Source organism: Stomoxys calcitrans, chromosome 3 (genome assembly GCF_963082655.1).
Source record: "Stomoxys calcitrans chromosome 3, idStoCalc2.1, whole genome shotgun sequence".
Classification (NCBI taxonomy): domain Eukaryota; kingdom Metazoa; phylum Arthropoda; class Insecta; order Diptera; family Muscidae; genus Stomoxys; species Stomoxys calcitrans.
Window position 1 is genome coordinate 55,110,492 of NC_081554.1, and position 26,688 is coordinate 55,137,179.

General features: G+C 35.4%; 1 protein-coding gene across 7 annotated transcripts in view; it reads right to left on the bottom strand.

Annotated features, from left to right (window-relative positions):
- Positions 1-26,688, bottom strand: part of LOC106092126 (uncharacterized) — a 152,726-nt gene that overhangs the window by 94,378 nt on the left and 31,660 nt on the right. Inside the window, exons 1-3 of one of the 7 annotated variants that reach the window (XM_059365870.1) lie at positions 4,803-5,372; positions 3,394-3,437; positions 2,988-3,258 (exon numbers count right to left, since the gene is read on the bottom strand). The exons of 1 other annotated variant lie outside the window; for it this stretch is intronic. The gene's annotated coding sequence lies outside the window, so the exon portion shown is untranslated. Of the gene's footprint in view, positions 1-2,987; positions 3,259-3,393; positions 3,507-4,802; positions 5,373-26,688 lie in introns of those variants that run through there. 5 more of the 7 variants (XM_013258894.2, XM_013258891.2, XM_013258893.2 and 2 more) reach the window with 5 other exon arrangements.

Here is a 26,688-nt window from a genome sequence, read left to right on the forward strand (position 1 = left end):
AACCGATCTCCCGATTTGACTTCTTGGGCTCCTAGGGAGCCCAATTTGGTTGAAATTTTGCATATGTCAAAGAAGTAAAGTTAGGCGCTTGAAATTGTGCACAACTAATGCCTATTCGTTGAGGTCGGTTGAGATCGTAAATGGGCCAAATCGGTCCATGTTTTGATATAGCTGCCATATAAACCGATCTTGGGTCTTGAATATTTGATCTTCTAGAGGGAGTAATACTTATCCGATTCGGCTGAAAGTCTACACTTTTGACTTCCAACAAGTGTGCCAAAATTAGTCCATAACCTGATATAGCCGCCATATAAACCAATCTCCCGATATGACTTCTTGGGCTTCTAGAGGGCGCAATTGTTATCAAATATGGTTAAAATTTTGAATAAGTCGTTTTGGTATGACTTCCAACAACTGTTCTGTGTATAATTCAAATCGCTTGATAACCTGATATAGCTGTCGTATAAACCGATATCCCAATTTTACTTTCTGAGCCTCGGGAGGGTGCAATTATTACTCGATTTGTCAGAAATTTTAGAGGTGGTGTTTTTCTATAAGGTCTAACAGCCATGACAAGTGCGGTCCATAACAGCCAATAACATGATATAGTGCATATATATTTGAAAAGGTCATTTAAAGAACTTGACAAATGCGATCCATGGTGGAGGGTATATAAGATTCGGCCCTGCCGAACTTAGCACGCTTTTACTTGTTAAAGAGTAAATTGCTCTTGCCATCCACCACTGATGCATGGCATCTGGCGGTCGAATCTTGTATTATAATGTATTATCTGGGTCTCCACCAAGAAATATTATCGAAAGTTCAATTAATTGATTAATTGAAGACGGTAAAATTCGATCAGTCTCTCAATATCTGCAGCATTAACCTTTTTTTATCTGGATCTATTGTTGTGTTTTTCTATTTGCAAAAAAAAATGTTTCTCCTCTATCCTATAGGACGGTCTAATGTATATTGGTCCTTCGACTTGACTTTAAGGGCCCCTAGATGGCGCAATTTTTATTCGATTTGGCTTAAATTTTCCATGTAGTGTTCTGTTACGACTTCCAACGATCGCTCCAAGTATGGTCTAAATCGGCGTAAAACTTGATATAGCGCCGATATAAACCAATCTACCGGTTTGACATTTAAAGTCTCTAGGTAGCGCAATTGTAACCAGATTTGGCTTAAATTTTGCAGGCAGTGTTGTGTAAGGACTTCCAATGGTGTTGTCAAATATGGTCCAAATCGGTATGTAATACTGTAAACCGATCTCCCGGTTTGACTTCTTGATCCCCTAGAAGCCACAACTGTTGGCCAATTTGGCTGAAATTTTGCACGTAGTGTTTTGTTATGACTTCCAAGATTCATGATAAGAATTATTCAAATCAGTCTATTATCTGCTATAGCGCCCATATAAACCCATCCCTTGATTAGCCCTCTGGTGCCACAAGAAGCTCAAATTTTTGCCGGATTTGGCAGAAATTTGGGAAAATTATGCTCTTAAACAAAGTTCAGTTTGCGTAAATTTTTAATAAAGGGTGATTTTTTTGAGGTTAGGATTTTCATGCATTAGTATTTGACAGATCACGTGGGATTTCAGACATGGTGTCAAAGAGAAAGATGCTCAGTATGCTTTGACATTTCATCATGAATAGACTTACTAACGAGCAACGCTTGCAAATCATTGAATTTTATTACCAAAATCAGTGTTCGGTTCGAAATGTGTTCATTCACCGTAACGTTGCGTCCAACAGCATCTTTGAAAAAATACGGTCCAATGATTCCACCAGCGTACAAACCACACCAAACAGTGCATTTTTCGGGATGCATGGGCAGTTCTTGAACGGCTTCTGGTTTATCTTCACTCCAAATGCGGCAATTTTGCTTATTTACGTAGCCATTCAACCAGAAATGAGCCTCATCGCTGAACAAAATTTGTCAAAATTTGAACACATTTCGAACCGAACACTGATTTTGGTAATAAAATTCAATGATTTGCAAGCGTTGCTCGTTAGTAAGTCTATTCATGATGAAATGTCAAAGCATACTGAGCATCTTTCTCTTTGACACCATTTCTGAAATCCCACGTGATCTGTCAAATACTAATGCACGAAAATCCTAACCTCAAAAAAATCACCCTTTACATGATGGTGGGTTCCTAAAGGTGCGGCTCGGTGGAACTTAGCACTGTTTTACTTGTTATTGATTCACTATTGCTCGATATGACCATCTTTTGCTTTGACTATTACTCTAAGATTCACTTCCAAGAATTTTAAAAAAATTTTTACATTTTTAAAAAGTTTTTAAATTTTCAAAAAATTTTTAAATTTTCAAAAAAATTTTAAATTTTCAAAAAATTTTAAATTTTCAAAAAATTTTAAATTTTCAAAAAATTTTAAAATTTAAAAAAAATTTCAAAAATTTTGAAATTTTCAAAAAAATTTTAAATGCTCAAAAAAATTTTAAATGCTCAAAAAAATTTTAAATTTTCACAAAATTGAAAATTTTTAAAGGTTTCTTAAATTTAAAAAGAATTTTTAAATTTTCAGAAAATTGTTATATGTTCAAAAAATTTTAAATTTTCAAAAAATTTGAAAAATTTTAAAAGAAATTTTAATTTTGAAAAAAATTTTAACATATTTTAAAAAATTTTAAATTTTTTTGAAAATTGAAAATTTTTTTAAAATTTAAAAATTTTCAAATTTTTTTAAAATTTCAAAATTTAAAATTTTAAAAAAATTTTAATTTTTAAAAAAAATTTGAAAATTTTTAAAAAAATTTTCAATTTTCAAAAAAAAAATTAAATTTTCAAAAAAAATTTTAGTTTTCAAAAAAAATTTTTCATTTTCAAAAAAATTTTAATTTTTAAATATATTGTTTGGCAAACCTCCATTTTTCCCCAGAAAACTCAGTATTTTTCGAAATATTCGACATCAATCAAAATTATTTTATATTAGATACTATGAACAGGTGTGACTGATACTTACTGGCACTCCAAAATTCCAAAATTATTAATTACTTTTGATAAGGTCGTTGAAGTTGTACACTGATCATATTGAATTCCAATTGTCCATTATAGCTGCATTAATTTTATTTATGCAAATAAAATGTGCTGGTAGATTAAAACACAGGAAAACATTGTTTAAAGAATTATTTTTTATTATTAAAAAGAAGCACAAAAACAATTTTTTTATTTTTTTTGTTTTAATATTCTTTTAGAATATTTTTTTAGGTTTTTTAGTACATATGGTAAGTTTTCTGAGATTTTTTTTTTATGAAAAAATAAAATAATAAAGAATATATTGTAGACAATTATATGTTAAGTGATATGTGCCATACACACAGGGGAATACATTTTATTTTGTTTTTATTATTATTTTATTTTTATTATACCTATAACAGCATATGATAAAAAAGTTATTCAAAATTATGAATCACTGGTTGTAAATCAAGAATTTTTGCATAAAATGTTTAAACAATTGAAAATTAACCAATACACACACACACTATTTTTTTAAAAAAGTTATAGAAACAAAAATTTTTAACATAAAATCACTTTCCTTTTGTTTAAATTTTATATATGTTAAATTTTTTATTGTTTTATTTAGAATTTTTTGTTGTACAAATTTTTTTTCTTATAAAATATTTAATAAATTTTTTACAAGCATTTTAACACACACATGCCCCCAATTAAATTTTAATTTTTTCACATATTTTTACATATACTTTTTAATTTGATTTCGTTTTTATTTATTTTTAAATTCCTTTTATTTTCAATATTTTTTTTATATTTTTAATATTTTTTTTATTTTTTTTTTAGAGTTTACATGTTTGATAGTTGAAGAATTTTCTGCATTATTTTTTTTTATAAAGAAAGTTCTATTTTTGTAATATTTTTGTTTAACCGGTTCACTTAATTCAAAATAAAAAAATATTTTTTTATATATATTTTGTCTGTGTTTAGGTATTTGCTTTCATTTTTTCATCACTTCTTTCATATAAACACAGTTTTAAATTTATAAAAATAATTTTTTATTAATTAAGATACTTAATTTTCCTTTTTAATGCTTAATTTCACTTTTTTTGTTGTAATATATTTAAACAAATCAACCGTAAACTTGACCGTTTAAGAAAAATCGCTTAAACATTATTCAAATTTGAAAAGCTATAGCAATGTATGCATTTCCCCACATTTCATTGTTAAGAACACATAAATGCACACACACACACACACACAAACAAACACCCATTCTGCCGCTCATACACAGAGAAATTGCCAACAAAGGTCATTCTCATGCAATTGCAGCAAAAATTCAAATGAATTGTGTTAATGTGTTGGTTGATATTTCACGGCGGAAGAAGGAAATGAAATTGAACAGAACCACCGCCAACAAACGGGAGCGCACACTTGAAAACGAACAAACACACACACACACACACACAAACTCACTTCATTGCATTCTCACACAGGGTGCCTCTGCCGATTTATGTTTGTTTGGGGAGAAACATTTTTTCATAACTCAAACACACAACAAACAACCACAACTCATACTGTTGGCTGGCTAAGAAGACAACAAACCAGCCAGGCAGGGCGCTGGTGCTGTGCTTTGGTGTGATGTGTGCAACAGCAACAACTCATTTGGCAGCAACAAACAGCAACAGCCAGCCAGCAACATTACTAGGCAGCCAGAAAGGCAATTTCCCTTTAAAAATTTTAGCGCCAAAATTTGTTGTGGTCGTTTCGTTGGCATGATGCTTTTCTAAGTAAATATACAAAAGTGTATTTTTTTTTGTTTACCCACCATTTAGATTTTTTTTTATTATCTCTGTTTGTATTTGCCAACGTCATAAATGACGTAGAAAATTCTTTATAAAATCTTTTGGGTTTTTCCCTAATTTTAAGAATTTAATGAACACTATATTTTTAACTTAGAACTGATAAATGTTTTTATTTTTAATTTATTTGTTGTTTTTGACTGCCTTGGCTTTGTTTTTCACGAGATAGTCGCGTGCGAATTTTTGTTGTTTTTGTTTATTTTGAAATTCCTAAACACCGACCGCACTACCTCATCGTATCATTATCATGGCCTCATCAAAGCCACAATTCAATTGCAATAATTTGAAAATCTTTTTCCGTTTCTTTTTTGCACTGCTATTTGTTTATTTCGCGCTACGAAATGTTTTTTTTTTAATTTTTTTGCTATGTGTTCTATATGACGACGTGTGTGTTTTGGTTTGTTTTTACAATTTTTTCTTTTGTTTTGTTTTGGGGGCTCTGTGTGTATGAAGAACCACTGCCGCCGACCGACCGACCAACCGAGCGACAACAAACACCGTAAAACACTACCAAACCTTATGAAATCGATTTGTAACTGAAATGCTCACAATTGAAATGAAATTTCTGAAAGTCGTTGCCGTAGTCGTCATCGTCATCGTTGTCGTTGTCGTCGACAGCATCATCGTACAATGTGTGTGCTGTCGTTGTTGTTCGTCGTCTTCGTGTCTTCCTTATGAGTTGAGTGATGTGTTAGGGGCTGTTGCTGTTGCTGCTGCCGTCACTGCCAGCTGTATGGATGTTTTTATTGTTTTGCCGCTGCTGCTGATTGCTGCTGCGTTTGTTTTGTTTATGCAGTGGGTGTGCGTGTTTATGTGTGCACGACTTCGACCATTAGCGTCGGCCAATGTTGTTTGTTTTTAACGATAGATGGATGGCAGGCATGGCATGGAGGAGCCAGCCGCACCACACACAACCTAATTATGATGTTAAACTGTAATGAAGAAAGCTCATAATGAGAATGTTGGTGTTTTGGAGGAGGTTTTTGCATTTTGTTTTTCAAAACAAAGTTGTTTGGCATAAACATCTACCCCCACCATCAACATCATCATCAACAACAATACCATTATCATGGTTTTGGTTAAAATTAGACAAACAAAAAATATACAACAAAATATGCATGATTACAGATGTTGTTGCTGCTGTTATTGTTGACGACTTATTTAAATTTCCCCCCCAGTAGGAGATGGGAGGATTAAAGAGGGCTAAAAGGTCATAGTGAGATGACTACAAGGGATAGATTTTGAGCCTCTAAGACAAAACAAGAAATTTAAAAGACAAAATTTCTCCAAAGAAGAAATATTCTAAAAATTGTTATTTAACAAACATTTTCAAAATTTTTTCTCAAAAAATTTTTCCTGGAAGCAAAAGTTTAATTTTTTTCTAAAAAAAAAGTAATTTTCGTTCCTTTTTTAATTTTCTGGAAATTTTTTTGCGAAAAATTTTTTTTACAAAAATGAAATATCTTTAAAAAAATTGCCAAAAATGCACTTTATAGGGCGCACCCTCGATTTTTTTTTAATTTTTTGCAACATAATCCTCCCCCCCATTTTGACCCCAGGAACATGACTCTGAAGTCCGTCTTCGGGGAAGTGATCCAACCTAGGCAATATGGGTATTGAATGAAAGGTATTAGCCAGTACATTACGAATATGCAAAAACCTGTATAAAAATTAGACTCGAGAAAGACCTACAGGTCTTGCGAATTTTGAATTCTGAACAAAAACAAGTAAAAGCGTGCTAAGTTCGAACCGGCCGAATCTTATATACCCTCCACCATGGATCGCATTTGTCGAGTTCTTTGCGCGGTATCTCTTTTCAGGCACACAAAGAATAATGGGTAAGAATTGCTATGCTATTGGAGGTATATTAAGTTATAGTCCGATTCGCACCATAAGTAAATTGAATATTGATGATTGATTGAATATTGAATTGCGCCCTCTAGTGGCCTATGAAGTCAAGATCCCAGATCGGTTTATATGGCAGCTATATCAGTCTATGAACCGATTAAAATCATACTTGGCACAATTGTTGGAAGTCATAACAAAACACTTCGTTCACAATTTCAACCAAATGGGATAATAATTGCGCCCTCTAGAGGCCTAAGAAGTCAAGATGACGGATCGGTTTATATGGCAGCTATATCAGGTTATGGACCGATTTGAACCATACTTGGGACAATTGTTTGAAGTTATAACAAAACACATCAAAATTTCAGCCAGATCGGATGAGAAATACGCCCTCTAGAGCCTAAGAATTCAAGATCCCAGATCGGTTTACATCGCAGCTATATCAGGTTATGGACCGATATGAACCATACATAGGACAATTATTGGAAGTCATAACAGAACACCTCGTGCTAAATTTCCTGCGCTCAAATTACCCATACGAGTAGATCGAGCCCCAGCATCAGCAGAATTATCCTGCCCCCCAGAGCCTCCTCCTCCATCGAAGGCAGCTTACACTTACCAGGTCCATGTGAACCAGCACATTTCACATAGCGATACTTCATCGTCGCTACAGTGAGTGAAGACAAAAATTTTTCTAAAGACAAAATTTCCATGAAATTTTCTCTAAAAACGAAATTTCCATTAAATTTTCTTTAGAGAAAAAATTTCCATGAAATTTTCTCTAAAGACAAAATTTCCATGAAATTTTCTCTAAAGACAAAATTTCCATGAAATTTTCTCTAAAGACAAAATTTCCATGAAATTTTCTCTAAAGACAAAATTTCCATAAAATTTTCTCTAAAGACAAAATTTCCATAAAATTTTCTCTAAAGACAAAATTTCCATGAAATTTTCACTAAAGACAAAATTTCCATGAAATTTTCTTTAAAGACAAAATTTTCATGAAATTTTCTCAAAAGACAAATTTTCCATGAAATTTTCTCTAGAGACAAAATTTCCATGAAATTTTCTCTAAAGACAAAATTTCCATGAAATTTTCTCTACAGACAAAATTTCCATGAAATTTTCTCTACAGACAAAATTTCCATGAAATTTTCTCTACAGACAAAATTTCCATGAAATTTTCTCTACAGACAAAATTTCCATGAAATTTTCTCTACAGACAAAATTTCCACGAAATTTTCTCTAAAGACAAAATTTCCATGAAATTTTCTTTACAGACAAAATTTCCATGAAATTTTCTCTACAGACAAAATTTCCATGAAATTTTCTCTACAGACAAAATTTCCATGAAATTTTCTCTACAGACAAAATTTCCATGAAATTTTCTCTAAAGACAAAATTTCCATGAAATTTTCTCTAAAGACAAAATTTCCTTGAAATTTTCTCTAAAGACAAAATTTCCATGAAATTTTCTCTAAAGACAAAATTTCCATGAAATTTTCTCTAAAGACAAAATTTCCATGAAATTTTCTCTAAAGACAAAATTTCCATGAAATTTCCTCTAAAGACAAAATTTCCATGACATTTTCTCTAAAGACAAAATTTCCATGAAATTTTCTCTAAAGACAAAATTTCCATAAAATTTTCCCTAAAGACAAAATTTCCATGAAAATTTTCTCTAAAGACAACATTTCCATGCAATGTTCTCTAAAGACGAAATTTCCATGAAATTTTCTCTTAAGACAAAATTTCCATGAAATTTTCTCTTAAGACAAAATTTCCATGAAATTTTCTCTAAAGACAAAATTTTCCTAACGACAAAAATACTTAGGATAAGAAATTTCATTACAATTTTCCCTGATGAAATTAAGTTTTTTTTAGGGAAAATTTCTTTATATGCTTATAAAGCAAATACACTCACCATTAGGCATAGGCAAGTGACCTCCTGCGTATCACAACGCATGGAATTGCCCGATAATTTGCCAGTGATTCCTTTATCTGTCGCCTCGACTGACTCACTTGAATGCGAGTGGTCGTCGGTCGCTTCGACAACTAGATTTTACACATAGCCATGCCATGAACAACACATCGACGTCGTTGTTATTGTTGGTGTTGTCGTCGTCGTCCATATTTACTGACAACGTCGACAAACTGACTCATTTTTATTTGTTTTGTTTATTTTATTTGTTTTGTTGTTTTTGTTCTGAGCACTCTTTGTTTGTTTGTCTGTTTATCGTTATGCCAATTTTTGTATTTTTATATTAGCAATACAGCTGAGTACTCTTCGGTCGGTTGGTTGGTTGGTCTTCGGTTCGGTAAATGCTCCTTAGCATGGACTGACTGACTAGCTGACTAACTGAGTGACAGACAAATCATCCATCCACTTTACCTCTACCACACACATCATTTTGCTTTGGCATTTCGCGTTTTTGTTTGTTTGCCGTCGCCGCCCATTTTTGCCCATTCCATTGGATATTTGTTTATGTTGGACGGTCTTCTTTTTTTGTAGTTGTGGGGCTGTTGACTGGCTAGATGGCTTGGCAGGGGATGATGTGTGTTTGTCAACATTTTTCGTTTGCGGTTTATATTTGCTCTGGAGTTTGGTCACAACTCATCCAAACAGCCCATAGTCAGTCAGTCAGTCATTTTTTACGACTACATTTAGAGTCTCTGATGGGAGAGTAAGTTTTAGGCAATGAGTTTAGGGCGGATTTTGAAACCCCTTGAAGGAAATTCGTGTCAATGGAAAATGTGTTGGAAATTTTTTCTTGAGATGAAATTTCTTAGAAATTTTTTCTTGAGATGAAATTTTTTAGAAATTTTGTCTTTAGAGAAAATTTCATGGAAATTTTGTCTTTAGAGAAAATTTCATGATACTTTTGTCTTTAGAGAAAATTTAATGGAAATTTTGTCTTTAGAGAAAATTTCATGGAAATTTTGTCTTTAGAGAAAATTTCATGGAAATTTTGTCTTTAGAGAAAATTTCATGGAAATTTTGTCTTTAGAGAAGATTTCATGGAAATTTTGTCTTTAGAGAAAATTTTATGGAAATTTCGTCTTTAGAGAAAATTTCACGGAAATTTTGTCTTTAGAAAATTTAGTTTCAAGAGCGCATATCAAGCCGTTTATTGGCTTAGGTGTATGTCCATAATGGCATGCGGCGGACTAATATACGCACCCTCTTTTCAACCTAACCAAACCTTATCTTGGGATAAAATGTTGTCTTCAGAACAATTTTTTTTTTTGAAAATTTTGCTTAAGAGAATATTTGCAAAAAATTTTTTTAAAGGAGATTTCTTGAAAACTTTACCTTTTGAAAATTTTGTCTTTAGTAAAAATTTTATGGAAATATTTTCTTTAGAATTTTATTTTTTAATATTTTTTTTAAAAAAGTTTTCTAAACTTTCATCTTCAGAAAATTTCGAAAATGTTGACTTTGCAAAAATTTTGTGTTTATAGAATTTTTTTTTTTGAACATTTAGTCATTAGGAAAAATTTTATGAAAATTTTCTCTTCAAAGAAAATTTTCCAGAATTTCGGCTTTAGAAAATTTTTTTTAAATTTTTGTAGAAGCAGCTTTTATATAAATCACATTGAAGATAATTATATTTTTGATATTATACGTAATGCACTTTAATTTTATTTGAACTTAGATTTTTGCTTGAGTGTAACCAATTTCTCTTTAACGTTAAATATTAAAACACTCTTTTGAGTTTTGATTTATACCATTGATATTTTTACCATTTGTAACATTAACTTATACCATTGATTTATATACCATGGATTTATTCTCTCATTTGCAATTTTACACTCGAATCATTATCACTCACCTAATAGCATTTGTCTCTTTCTTTATTATACGTTTTGTCATATGATCTATAGTGAGTACTCTCACTCTCGTTTGTATAACATGTTTTCTTTTGTTTTGAGTGTATAACAGATTAAGTTTGTCAAACACTTGTAGGCTTAGTCTTAAACTTTGTTAAAAAATAAAATCCTTCTTCTAATAGCATTCAACGAAGACAGTTGTCTCATTATTTAAAGCGGAAGAAACTCATAGGAGGACAAGTTAGGACTTTTAAGTCTGACTTGGCCCGTAAAATAAATATAAAATTAAACTGAACATTATCCAGCTAGGACGTTTCGTCTGGTTAGGATTTGTTCATAAAATTCATAATTTAATGAAATATAAAACCACTAGGGTTGGACCCTTAATCTTGCCCTCAAAACTGCTAGGGTTGGACCCTTCATCCTGCCCTTAATATATCCTAGGGTTGGACCCTTCATCCATTCCCTACAATTGGCGCCCAACAAAAACTTAAGTTTCCTGAAAATTAATAAGATTTTTACTATTTCTGTGGTTTCAACGTGGTGCTGACGTCATCAAACATTTGTCCGACCATACTGCTCTGATTATTCTTGGAGTATTGTTGTTGTTGTCCAGCATTGGTTTGGTTTCAGTGCATTATTGCGTTCTTGCTGATACTCAATTGCATTAGTCGTCAAATCCCACCAGTGTTGTTGTTGCAAATCATCACCACGATCATCATTTCTGTTGCTTCTGTAGTTGTTGTTGCATAGCTTCAGCATAACCATTATTTCATTTGCTTCTGTTGTTATTGCAATTCATCATCTCAGTCATCGGTTTGACCATTCGTTGTTGTCGTTGCAAAGAAGGCTTGCGTTGTTGCTTTGAATTTGAGTGATATTCCATATAAAGAGAGGTGATATTGCTATAGGCAGCGAGGTTGAAGAAGATTCTCTTAAACAGGGTTCCCCTATTTTGAAAATATATTTTACCCTATATGGCTGTAAGGCGAAGCCCACGTTCAACGTCATCTTTAACTGATACCCTAAACAGTGGATTAGCAATGGAGTTGGACCGCACTCAGAATGTTGCCAAGGCAAATTCAAATACTAGTTCTAGTACAAGTGCAAGTACAAGCGCTAGTACAAAAGGTTCTTCTGGAACCACAAGCGAGGCTTCACGAAATATGGTCTTAAGCGATGCCCAATTCAGAACACTCATAAGTGGTTTAAGCGTCAGACAAGAAGTCAAATCGACATTTAGTAACTGCACAGCTCGTTTTCATGGCAACCGAAATTCGACAAACGTAGAAGATTTTTTAGCTACAATTTTAGTCTATAAAGAAGCCGAAAATATTTCAGACTTTCTGGCACTCACTAGTCTTCCCCTATTATTAGAAGGCTACGCTTCCAGTTGGTGGCAAGGAGTCAAGGATGAAGCGAAGACATTCAATGATGCTGTAGATCTTTTACGAGGAGCCTTTGCACCTCCAAAACCAGATTGGCGAATATTCAGTGAGATTGCGCAAGAAAAACAAAAGTTGTTTGAGACTACAGACAGTTTCATTTGTAGAAAGCGACGACTTTTCGCACAACTATCAGAAAAACTTTCAGAAAATACTATGCTTAACATGATATTTAGCCAGCTTAGTTTGAAAATCCGAGAAAGAATTCAAAGAGAAAGCGTAACATCTTTTCATGATCTCCTATGTAAGGCAAGGGAAATTGAAATGCTTGTTGCTGAGAATAGGCAAGATAAGGTGGAAGAAAAGTCAAAGCCAGCCGAAAATCAGGGAAAATCTGTCCTAAGATGCACTTTCTGCAGAAAACGAAACCATTTGGCAGAAAATTGTTTCAAGAAAATTGAAGCAGAAAAGCACAAAAATGCTAAGGAAAGGCCAGAAACAAATTTGAACTGTTACGGATGTGGAGCAGCAGGATACTACCGCTCAAATTGCCCATTCTGTAATAAAACAAATTCGAATACTGATCCAAGAGATGGTCACCTTGATTTTAATTCCATGCATTCTACAGTAGTGGGACGTAACGTCCCAGTGGTGGACATAAATGTAAATGGTTTACAGGGAGAGGCATATTTTGACACCGCAGCTCGAACTAGCGTTGCTGGTTACCATCTTTATCAAAAGCTAATTCAAAAAGAGGTACCATTCCAAAAAGTATGCGCTGAGATTATACTGGCAGATGGTATTGCTAGAAATGAGACCGTATACTCTACAGTAGTGGATATTATAATTGGAAAACGCTTTAAGAAAATACGTTTCATTTGTTTGCCCAAGGCTATAGGAAACAGAACCCTACTAGGAATAGATTTCCTTGAAGAAAATAATATTGTTCTGGACCTAGCCCAACGTATATGGCATTTTAAAGATGATCCGTCAACAAATTTTAGCTTCAAACTTCATCAACCTGGTATACTAAATAGTATTTCTTCGATTAAAAAGGTGAATGAGACACCAGACGATGTAAAAGACTTTTTGTCCTGGTTCGAGAATGGCAATAATGATTACTCGCCAAAAAGTATAAACAAAATCTTTAAAGACTCAGTTTCAGAAAATACCGAAATCCAATCTGTTTCAAGTCTTTTTCCACCTCCAAAGAAAGTAAAATACGATGAGTATTGCGATGAAATATTCACACCAATTGAATTAAATTCAATTGATATAAAGCTCCGTCGAAGTGAAGGTCCACATTTGACCGAAAAAGAAAGAAAATCACTTGAAGAATTACTGGTAGCTGAAAAGGAAATATTTGAGGACATTGATATTCCAGCACCTCATGTAGAACACTATATAAAAACAGGATCACATGAACCCATAGCTAACGCCCCATACAGGATTTCGCCAAAAATGAAAACTGTTTTAAAAGCTGAGCTAGATAAAATGTTGGAAAAAGGCATCATACAAGAAGAAGAATCTCCATGGGCATTCCCAGTTGTTCTGATTCCTAAAAAAGATGGTTCAATTAGACTATGCGTTGACTATCGTCGCCTAAATGCGATAACTACTGCAGATACATATCCTTTACCAAGGATCGATGATCTTTTACACTCAGCGAAAACCACGCCATTCATGTCGACCTTAGACTTGCGTTCCGGTTACTGGCAGATAAAAGTTGCGGAAAAGGATAGAAAGAAGACTGCCTTCACAACACCGTTTGGTATATATGTGTTTAATAGAATGCCTTTTGGCTTAAAAAATGCCCCAGCTACGTTCCAACGTCTTATTGATAAGTTTCGCAATGGCCTACCGAATATATTAATCCTGGCGTATTTGGATGACATCATTATTTGTTCAAAAGATTTGGGTTCACATATATCCGATTTAAAACAAATATTTGAACGACTTAAAATGTTCGGATTTCATCTCAACCGAGAAAAATGTTTCTTTTGCAAGCCAGTCATCAAATACCTTGGGCATATTCTTACTACCAAAGGACTCAAACCCGATCCAGAAAAGACAAAAGCTATAATGGAAAGGCCTAAACCAAGAAATCCAAAAGAAGTTTTGTCATTTTTACAAACGTGCTCATGGTACAGGCGTTTCATTCCTTCTTTTGCCAACGTTTCTAAACGTTTATCAGATTTAATCAAGAAAAACGCTATTTGGCGATGGTCAGAAAGAGAGCAGTCAGCTTTTGATACCATGAAAAACCTTCTGTCCTCTCCACCGATTTTAAAACAAGTTGACGAAAATTTGCCATTCATATTGAAAACTGATGCAAGCAACTATGCTTTGGGGGCTGTTTTAGTCCAGGGGGAGAAGGAGGAAGAGCATATAATCGAATATGCGAGTCGATTATTATTGGTAGCCGAGAAAAACTACTCTACGACAGAAAGAGAAGCCTTGGCGGTAGTATGGGCAGTTCAAAAATTTAGGGGTTATATCGAAGGTTCTGAAGTTTTGGTGCTCACTGATCATCAGCCCTTAAAATGGCTATTTAGCCTAAAAAGCCCAACAGGTCGTCTAGCAAGATGGGCTCTACAACTCCAGACATTTAACATTCGATTTGAATATACCCCTGGTCGCCAAAATATTGTGGCAGACACCCTTTCAAGACCACCTTGCTTGCTGGAGAGCCACAATGAGCTAAAGTGCGAATGTATGGCCATTGAAATCGATTTTCCACACAAAGGAGCTGAAGACTTCAGAGAGGCACAAATAAAAGACCCAGCATTGAAAGCCATAATTGATTCATTCGAAAATGATGACGAAAATGTGTCTAAATACACAGGCAGAGGTTATATCATGTTAGATGGTGTTCTATATAGATTTTGCTCTGAGGAAGAATCAGAAAATGGACAATTGGTAGTTCCTGAGTCAATGCGTAGCATGATTCTTTATAACTTTCATGACGTCTCTACCGCTGGTCACTATGGAATCGATAGAACAATCAGTCGAATATCGCCACATTATTATTGGCCAGGTATGAGAAAACAGATCACAAACTATGTCAGATGCTGCATTGAGTGTCAACGCTATAAGCCCTCAAACTTAAAACCTGCTGGTCTTCTGAAAACTGTTAGCAGCAATCAGAGATTCGAAATAATAGCAATTGATTTGTTTGGACCACTGCCACGCACCCCACAAGGCCACCAGTGGATATTGATTGTAGAGGATTTATGTAGCCGTTGGACTGAGTTATTTCCTTTAAAAACTGCTTCAGCTGAGAACTGTGCATTAATTTTATTAAACGAAGTCTTTTTGCGATATGGAATTCCAAGAAGAGTCCATTCAGATAATGGCACACAATTTATTTCGAGCGTAATGCAAAAACTCACTTACTGCTTAGGCATTGTGCAGTCATTTACACCGGTGTATCATCCGGAAGCCAACCCGGTGGAACGAAAGAACCGTGACTTAAAAGTGCAGCTGTCAATCTACGTTGGTCAAGATCATACCACCTGGGATGTTAATTTGCCATCCATAAGATTTGCCATGAATACTGCGAAATGTGCATCCACTGGATATACTGCCGCATATTTGACATTTGGGCGTGAATTGAGGACACCGATGCAAGTTCAAACAGATCTAAAAGCTATAGTAAAAGCAGAAAATTTCGTACCTCAAATAACACCTCACCTTCTTCGACTTGCTGATAGCCTTTCCCTTGGAATGGAGTGCCAAGAAAAGATGCAAGACAGAAACAAACTATATGCAGATTTGAAACGCAGACCGCAGCAAAACTTTGAAATTGGTGACAGAGTGCTTATTTCAACGCACATTCTTAGTAAGAAAGATAATAATCTCACTTCAAAACTGGTACCTCGGCGTGATGGACCATATATAATATTGAACAAAAAGGGAACCTCGTGTTACACTGTAGCTTCAATGGATCAACCCAGTGTTCCAATAGCAACTTATCACTCATCAGACCTAACCTTATATGAAGGAAATACTGATAAATCTCTTTATAAACTCAAACGTAGAGGTCGGCCTAGGAAAGCCTCTTCAACAGACAACACAGAGCAATTTGAAAATGCAACTGCGACGAACAAGAATGCAACTACTACAAAGCCGATACTCAAGCCTAAAAACGTTACACCCAATGACACAACACACATAATGCAACAACCCATCGAAAATATACCACCTTCAACAAATGCCACAGAAGGTAATACTACAATGAACAGAAGGTCCTACCGCAACCGACGACAGCCACACAGATACGGGAATGTCCTGCCACATCATCGGGACGATTTCTGAGGCAGAGGGGGAGCATGTAGAAGCAGCTTTTATATAAATCACATTGAAGATAATTATATTTTTGATATTATACGTAATGCACTTTAATTTTATTTGAACTTAGATTTTTGCTTGAGTGTAACCAATTTCTCTTTAACGTTAAATATTAAAACACTCTTTTGAGTTTTGATTTATACCATTGATATTTTTACCATTTGTAACATTAACTTATACCATTGATTTATATACCATGGATTTATTCTCTCATTTGCAATTTTACACTCGAATCATTATCACTCACCTAATAGCATTTGTCTCTTTCTTTATTATACGTTTTGTCATATGATCTATAGTGAGTACTCTCACTCTCGTTTGTATAACATGTTTTCTTTTGTTTTGAGTGTATAACAGATTAAGTTTGTCAAACACTTGTAGGCTTAGTCTTAAACTTTGTTAAAAAATAAAATCCTTCTTCTAATAGCATTCAACGAAGACAGTTGTCTCATTATTTAAAGCGGAAGAAACTCATAGGAGGACAAGTTAGGACTTTTAAGTCTGACTTGGCCCGTAAAATAAATATAAAATTAAACTGAACATTATCCAGCTAGGACGTTTCGTCTGGTTAGGATTTGTTCATAAAATTCATAATTTAATGAAATATAAAACCACTAGGGTTGGACCCTTAATCTTGCCCTCAAAACTGCTAGGGTTGGACCCTTCATCCTGCCCTTAATATATCCTAGGGTTGGACCCTTCATCCATTCCCTACATTTTGTTTTTTTTAGAAAATATTTTTTAAGTTTTGGCTTAAGCGAAAATTTTCAAAATGGCTATAGAAACGACTTTTTTGAAATTTTTTCCTAAGAAAAAAAAATTGTGGTAAATTTGAAATTTTGTCTTCAGAAAAATTTTTTAAAGTTTTGGTTTAAGCGAAAATTTGTGAAAATTTTCAGAATGGCTACAGAAAAAATTTTTTGAAAATTTTTTCCTAAGAAAAAAATTGTTGTAAATTTTGTCTTAAAAAAATATTGTCTATGAAGAATTTTTCTTGAAAACTTTGTCTCAATGGAATAATCTTAAAAATGTTGTCATTAAAGAAAACTTGCATGAAAATATTGTCTTTATGAAAAATTTTATAACAATTTTGTCTGCTTAGAGTAAAGTTTGCCTTTGTCTTTTTTACCATCCCTTCAACTTTACCTCAAGTTCCAAATATCCTAATTAACACAAAAACATTCCCCCCTAGATATATAAATACATATATCTTTTGGCATGAGTTGAATTAATAAGATCCTTCATAATGTGAAAAATTATCAGTCTCTTATTAAAGTGGCAACACATAATAATCACTCTGCCCCATCACCAACAGCAACATTTCGGAGGTTTGAACTGTTGTTTTTCTTCACAAAAGTGTTGTTTTATGTTTTTTTGTTTTGAGATTTCACAATGGTAAACAACTGCTGCGTTAACGTAGCTGTTTACTCCAAAACTCAACAACAATGTGAGGTTCGAAGAGAAGAGTGCAGTGCAGTTACAGCGATTCTGCATTACGGGCAGAGCAGACCTGAAAAATAACAAAAATAAACACAACCAACCAACAACAACTAACTAGCGAAACCGTCAGTCCAACCAACCTAACGCATCATCATTATAGTCATTATCATTGTTGTCGTCGTCATCGGCATCGCCGTCATAGTTCAGGCAAACAGCAGCAACAATAATGTTGAAAAACAACACAACTTCATGATGAAGTTGGAATTGTGAAATTTATTTAACAACAAAAATACATACTCATCATAATACCGAGAAGCTTAAGCTTTGCTTGTTTGCTTGCCAGCCAACCAACCAACCATTATGATGAGGAGGAGCTGGCGGTGTGGTGTGTGCAGTGTTTTGCTGTCTGCGCCACCAAGGCAGCGTTCATTATTGTACATGGCGTGCAGTGGGGTAGTGCACTTTGTTGTTGCCTTTACTTTTTCATATTTGTTTTGTTTGGTTTTTGTTTACATTTCCTTGAACAGTGAATAACAACAGGCAGCAGCAACAACAACAACAGCAACAAAATATCACAAACACCGTACTCCAACTCAGTGGGTAAGTAACACACACGCAAACACACACTCCACAGGCACAGAGGCAACGATATGCTTTGCCAATGTAAGTAAGTCTTTTGGCAAAGTAGAGAGCAGAGAACCATAGTGGAGCATGTTCAGAAGCATTACTCTCACCGGCCCCAAAGACAACGGCGGCAGCAGCAACACCACCACCACCATCAATAACAACAAATAACAACAACAACAATGCATATTATCATCATTTCGTGATAAACAATTTTTTATGAGTGCCCCAACATCATTACATTGATGGATGTTGAGGGCTGCGGCGACCCAGCAATTCAACGAGAGGGGGCCAAGTAAGTAGGGGCTTTATGAAACTCATTATGTAGGTGAGCTGTGTATTATAGTATGTGGATTGTTGGGGGTATTTTTTTTTCAACACCAACTTGTTTACGTTTTCGACTCGATTTTGTTGTTGTGTTTCGTTGTTTTTTTATTTTTATTTTTTTGCTACTCCAAAAACACTTGAAGCTTTGCTGCCTGCTGAAGAAGAAGAAAATAAGAGACAACGTTTTTAGTGGGCTAGGGGGCACAACAGTCAGCCAGCCAGCCAGCCAGCTCTGTCGACCAGACCAGCTAGCTACAATATATACCACCAACCACTATTAAATGCAGACACCTCCTCTCACACACGTACTCACTCACACCATTGTTTTGCGTATTTTGGAAACAAACAAATGAAATGTGTAAAGGAATTGCAAAAAAATATACAAACAAGCAGCAGAGGCGCATTAAAAAGTTTGCGGAACTTGTGATCAAAACAAAAGGCCACTCAATATAGGGGGCCTATAGAATACATTTAGGTCAGATGTGTGATTAGCAGAGGTGTGAAAATAAGGCTTTTGCCGCCAAAAAGCTGTATGTAGCGTATGGCAGCAGTGTAGGGGTATTAGGTTAGACATACCAAAAATAGAATTTAAAGGGAGGAGGTTAAGGAATTATGGGAAATTTTAATGTAGAAAAAGGAAATTAATGGAAAATGGGATTGAATTCTAAATAACTAGTAGCGAATTTCAGCAAATTAGCATAAAAATTTAAGTTGAAAATTTTGATAAGGTCTTAGAAAATAAAACGTGGAAGCTTTTAACTTATGTTAGGTTCCGATTAGTAAAATATTTGATCCAACTACGTCAAATTCATACAGTGTTGATTTTGTATTCACATTAGACCATCAGCGTAAAAAAGCCTATGAGGATACCATTCGAAGGGCAATTTTATATGGGAGTTATATCCAAAACTGAAATCTAGCCAGACTTTAATTTGGATACCTATTAATATCAAATATAACCTTGTACGATTTTCCTACGAAAGGACAACGAATTTGGATTTCCACATCCATATAAGACCATATCGGATAATAGATTATTTGGGAATTATATCGAAACGTGCTAATTTTGATGACACATACTGGGACGTCAAATAGAACATCTCACGCTCTATATTGTACAGATGTAACCAAAATTTTGGCTTTTACTCCTTAAAAGTCTACATCGGATAAAATATATACTTTGGAGCTATATCTAAATCAGGACCGATTTTAATAACATTTTGAGCACGTATTGGAACATCAAATAAAACGTCTCATGCAAAATCGGACGAAAATTGTGGTTTCTACAGGCTAAAGTCTATTTCGGATGAAAGATATATCGGGGACCTATGCTTCTATATGATCTATATGTGAATTTTTAGCTATTATCTTTTTGGCAACACTGGTTTATATAGCTCACGCACGTTTCGTGTTTTTGTTCCACTGTCAAACATCTTCAGTTTGGTCGATAATTTAACCAAACGAATAACGCTTGCAAATTATTGAATTTTATTATCAAAATGCGTGCTCTTTTAAGCTTTTTCCATTTTACGAGGAAGTTCAGCCAGAACCATTGCAGGAGCTACCAATGCATCTAGAAAAAGTCACAGTTTGGTGCGGGTTATGGGCTGGTGGCATCATTGGACCGTACTTCTTCAAAGATAACGTGAATCGTAACGTAACTGTGAATGGTGAGCGCTACCGTGAGATGATATCCAACTATTTTTACCCAAAATACAAGAGCTTGACTTGCATGACATATTTTTTCAAAAGACGGTGTCACATACCACACAACACGCGTTACTAAGGACTTATTGAGAGGTGAGTTCGGTGAACATTTTATTTCACGTTCGGGACCATTCCCAATAGGCCGCCTAGATCATGCGATTTAACGCCTTTAAACTATTTTTTGTGGGGCTATGTTAAAGCACATGTCTAAACAGACAAGCCCGTTTCGATTGACGCATTGGAAGACAACACTGAAGCATTTATTCGTGAGATACCGGACGAAATGTTGGAATGAATATGCCAAAATTGGACTGAGCGGATAGACCATTTGAGGCGCAGTTACGGTCAACATTTCCATGAAATAATCTTCAAACATTAAATTATATGGACCGTACTATCGGTTCAAATAAAGATTTCATGGATTTTTTGAATTTTATGTGTTTTTTTAACTTTCCTATAGCTTTTAAAAAATCCCCCTTTTAATCAGTGGCGGGCAAATACATACACACTATTGCACATATTTGTGTACGCGAAGACCACACGAATACTACCACATGTGCCCAACGCTTATATAAATAGACCTCCAGATTTTTTTAGTCGTCCGTCTGTCTGTCTGTCCGTCCGTCTGTCGCAAGCACGCTAGCATTTGAAGAAGTAAAGCTATCCGCTTGGAATTTTGCACAAATACTTCTTATCAGTGTAAGTCGGTTGGGATTGTAAATGGGTTATATCGGTCCATGTTTTGACATACCAGCATATAAAACGATTTTGGGTCTTGACTTCTTGAGCCGCTAGAGGGCGCAATAATTATCTGATTTGGCTGAAATTTAGCATGAGGTGTTTTGATGCGACTTGCAACAATGGTGCTAAGTATCGTTCAAATCTGTATATAGCCTGATTTAGCTGCTATATAAACCGATCTGGGATCTTGACTGCTTGAGCCACTAGAGGGCGCAATTCTCATCCGATTTAGCTGAAATTTAGCACGAAGTTTTTTGTTTTAACTTCCAACAACTGCACTAAGTATGGATCAAATCGGTACATAGCCTGATATAGCTGTCATATAAACCGATCTGGGATCTTGACTTCTTAGGCCTCTAGAGAGCGCAATTCTCATTCGATATGGCTGAAATTTAGCATGAAGTTTTTTGTTTTAACTTCCAACAACTGCACTAAGTATGGATCAAATCGATACATAGCCTGATATAGCTGTCATATAAACCGATCTGGGATCTTGACTTCTTAGGCCTCTAGAGAGCGCAATTCTCATCCGATATGGCTGAAATTTAGCATGAAGTTTTTTGTTTTAACTTCCAACAACTGCGCTAAGTATGGTTCAAATCGGAACATAGCCTGATATAGCTGTCATATAAACCGATCTGGGATCTTGACTTCTTAGGCCTCTAGAGGGCGCAATTATTATCCGATTTGGCTGAAATTGAAAGTGTTTTGTTATAATTTTTAACAACTGTGTCGAGTATGGTCCGAATCGGTTCATTACCTGGTATAGCTCCCATATAATTCGATCTCTGATCTTGATTTCTTGAGCCGCTAGAGAGCGCAATTTTTACCCGTATCGTTCGAAATTTTGCACGAAGTGTTTTGTTATGACTTTCAACAACTATGCAAAATTTGGTCTAGAGCAGCTCATAACCTCATATGGTTCCCATATAAACCGATCTCCCGATTATAATTCTTTAGCCTATAAAGGGCGCATTTCTTATTCGATTTTGCTGAAATTTTGCACAATAAATTCCACTTTGGTCTTTAACAAACCAATTATGGCCCCAATCAGTATATAACTTGGTAAACCTCCAATAACATAGAAATTCTTATCCATTTCCATTTGTTTTCCTATAAAGAGATATCGGACAAAGAACCTTACAAATGCGATCCATGGTGGAGGGTATATAAGATTCGGCCCGGCCGAACTTGGCACGCCTTTACTTGTTAGTTCTCATTCTTATACCCACCACCATAGGATGGGAGGTATACAAACCTAGTTATTCCGTTTGTAACACCTCGAAAAATAGATCTGCGACCCCATAAAGTGTATTATTTCGTGATCGTCTGGACATTTTAAGTCGATCTAGCTAAGTCCATCCGTCTGTCGAAATCCCGATAGCGGTCGAACGCATAAAGCTAGACGCTTGCAACTTTGCACAGATACTTACTATTGATGTAGGTCGTTGGTGATTGCAAATGGGCCATATCGGTTCGGATTCATATATAGCTCCCATATAAACCGATCTCCCGCTTTGACATATTTAGCCCCTAAAAGCCGCAATTTTAAACCGATTGGTCTGAAATTTTGAATGTAGTGTTCTGTTATGACTTCCAACAACTGTGCTCAGTACGGTTGAAATCGGTATACAACATAACATAGGTCCCACATAACCCGATCTCCCTATTTGACACATTGAGCCTTTCCAGTCCGTAATTTTCATCCGATTTGGGTAAAATTTTGCATGTAGTCTTCGGTTACGACGTCCAATAACCTTGCTAAGTATGGTTGAAATCGGTCTATAATTTAACATAGCTCCCACATAACCCGATCTCCCGATTTGACATATTTAGCCTTTCCAGTCCGTAATTTTCGTCCGATTTGGCTAAAATTTTCCATGTAGTGTTCGGTAACGACTTACAACAACTGTGTCAAGTACGGTTGAAATCGGTCTATAATCTGATATAGCTTCCATATAAACCGATCTCTCGATTTCACGTCTGAATCCCCTGGAAGCCACAATTTATGCCCGATTTGGCTAAAATATTACATGTTGTGTTCGGTCCAAATCGGTCTTTAATCTGATGTAGCTCCCATATAAGCCGATCTCTCGATTATCCTCGTTCAGTTCCTAGCTTTCATTTTTGTCTAGCCGAACTTAACACATTTTTACTTGTCGATTGAAATAAAGGTGATGGGAAATAACCGATAGTATCGATATTTATTATTAGAAATATTGAATGCTGCGTATATCGATAGTTTATCAGTTCTAGAAAATATGTCTAACTACTACGCTAATGCATTTGACACATTTTGTTTGTTCAAATACAATAGTTAATCAGTAGAAAAAACTAGGCTTTTTATTTGCCCTACGATTTTGTATGCAATCGAATGTAGGTCATATAGAATGCCTTTTTTGATCATATGATAAACTCTATTTGATTTGTTTTTGAACAAACAAAATGTGTCATATGTGAATACACAATCAACACTGTATGAATTTGACATATTTTGGGCAAACATGATAAAACAAGTTGGGTCAAATGTTCGACTAATATGAACCTTTACCCATTGTAGGTGATTGATGTTGGTGTATGTATGTTCACATATTGTGATAAAAATCAAGATATTGGCAGGTAAAAAAGATCCCTCTGTTCACACATGAAGCCAAATCAAGAGATTTTGTCAACAAACTGAATTACGAGTTTAGAATACACCTCCCTATACACAGCTGGTATACACACCACAGCCATTGAGGTGAATAAATCGAGGCCTAACCACCAAAAAGATATAAGTAACAAAGTGTGGTGGAACGCTTGCTTTTAAATGAAATCGATAACACAGTGTTTTTTTCATGGACTCTACAATAGTAGACCGATAGGTACAGCAAACGATGCCATATTTTTTGACGCTCTTTTAATATTTCTCTTCAAAAAGGTTGGTCATTTCATGATGAAAAGATATACGAGCCAATAACGAGTCGAAATTATAAAAATTTACCACCGAAATTCAAAGAAAAATCATCTTCAGCGATTAGAATAATTTTTGGCTGATTGGCTTCGACAGTAAGTAAAATATACTGCTGCATTCCTCCGTTATGATCAAGACCGGCATGTTACTGTGAATGGGAATCGAAACCGTTCTTACTTTACTTAAACGTTGGTAAGAAATAATTTTCCTGAGTGGCAACACTGGACATAAAGGGCTTTTCTTATCAAACTGAATGGGCAGTATACAGTTGGTGTATAACCCACCTCCATAGAGGTGAGTATGAAAATGTATGCCTGTATTTGTATCTTTGCAATTTCAACTTTGAATTATAACGGCAAATTAAAACAACCGCCCGATTGGCAGCTCTTTCGGCTCATTAACATTTGTGTTCGATGTGCTCGTATTGGTAACACCCAAAAATCGATAAAAAAAAATTATCGATCACTGCAATGTTTTAATCAAGAGACTTGTGAATATCATATGGCGAAGTTGAATTCTAGAATTAGAGAGATAAACAAAACTCAACAATACAACCAGTCAATACAATTTTTGTCATTCTACTGGAGAAAATTATCTTAAAACAGAGTGATAAAATCACTCGAAACATAGTGAGAACACAAACAAATAGCATTTCTTGTCATTAGCAGTAAATAATTTATCAGATGGAGTCTTAAAATAATGCAAAACTTTATTTATAAAGAATTTCTCCTTTGGAGTGAATTTCTCCTCCCACCACTATAGGAGGGAGGGAGAGTCTTTCGTTTGTAACACCTCTAAAGTACATATATTCCTAATCGTTTCGACATTCCAAGTCTATCCACCCACGTCCGTCCGTTCGTCAGTCGAAATCACGATAATGGTCGAACAAATTAAGATTTCCGCTTGTCATTTTTTACAGATTCTTCGTATTGATGTAGGTCGTTGGGGATTTCAAATGGGCCAAATCAGTTCAGTTTGGATATGCAAGCAGTATTCTGGGATAAATATAGTCCAAATTGGTCTATAACCTGATATAGTTTCTATATAAACCGATCTGCCAGGGCTCAAGCCCTGGAAGCTGCAATTGTTATCCGATTCGGCTGAAACTTTGCACATAGTGCTCTGTTACAAAGCCTAACATCAGCGGTAAGTATGGTTTAAATCGGTCTTTAACTTGATATAGCTAACATATAAACCGACGTCCCGATTTGACGTCTTGAGCCCCTGGAAGCCGCAATTGTTATCCGATTTCGCTGAAGTTTTAACCAAAGACTTATGTTATGACTTTCAACATACATGCCAAGTACGAGCCTAGTCGATCTATAAACTTATATAGCCCCCATATAAACCAATAAAAGGTGCTTACCCATAGCAGTGGCAATATAATGAGGCCCATAATTTATCCACCGCTACCATAGAAAATGGCTTATCGACTGTACTGGTCTAAGAATTGGATCAGTATGTCGGTGGCCACCGTTAGCATGTTCGGCTATTAAGCTGAACGCCTGGGTTCGAATCCTGGCGAGGATATCAGAAAAAATTTTCAGCGGTAGCTATCCCCTCCTAATGATGCCAACATTTGTGAGGTACTATGCCGTGTTAAAACTTCTTCTCAACGAGGCGTCGCACTGCGGCACGGCATTCGAACTCGGCTATAAAGAGGAGGCCCCTTATCACTGAGCTTAAACTTGAATTGGACTGTACTCATTGATATCTGTGAAGTTTACCCCAGTTCCTTAGAGGAATGTTAATGGGCAAATTTGCATTTGCATGTCGATCCTCATAGACATGGACTTTAAATCTGACCAGTCCGCCAGGAGTCCTACCCTTTATGATGGTGTGCACAATACCCTCCTTGGTTTTGAGTAGAAAGAGATGTAAGGCTTATAGGCCTCTGATGCCGCATAAACTTCCTTGTCGTGCTCCTGTGAGGCCTTCTGTGTGCGCTATACCCTCTATGGTTGTGAGTAGAAGGGGATGTAAGGCTTATAGGCCTCTGATGCCGCATGGCTCCTACAAGGCCTTCGGATTGTATGCGAGTCCTAGACACGTAGTGAATATGGCGGATAGATGGTGCGCGTCCTTCTGAAATAATGCCAGAAATATTCCATCAGCTTCTACAGCCTTAAAAGGCTGGAGGCTCTCTAATGCTACATTTACTTTAATGTTCACAATGAAAATCTCTCCAACTGAATTCCGCCACTTCGTGTGTCCTGTTGTTTCCTAGGGAAAATGAGTCTTCATCAGAAGCCTCAGCATGTTTTACCTTGTCTCTGCTCTTATTCCCCTGTATTCTGCTAACGTTTCAGATTTGGTTCGTGGGAGGATTTTTTTTCTCTTATCGGTGTCATTAACTTTGTTGGCCTGTTGGCGGAAAACTTCTCGATGTTGAGTTTTGCCGCCTTGGTTACCCTATTATATTTATTGAGTGGTGTGCAATAAACATGCCTGTACACTTTTAAGACGTGATCTACACCCTTAGAAAAACCCAAGCATGGTGTTGACAAAGTGACCACATTCGTTCATAAAAGTGAATCAACACACAGACTTTATCAGATCAACCACTAATGGTCATAAACCATCAACAGTTTTGTAAATGAAACGTGCACATCCGTTCACATTCTGACAACGTGTTGTGCACAGTTT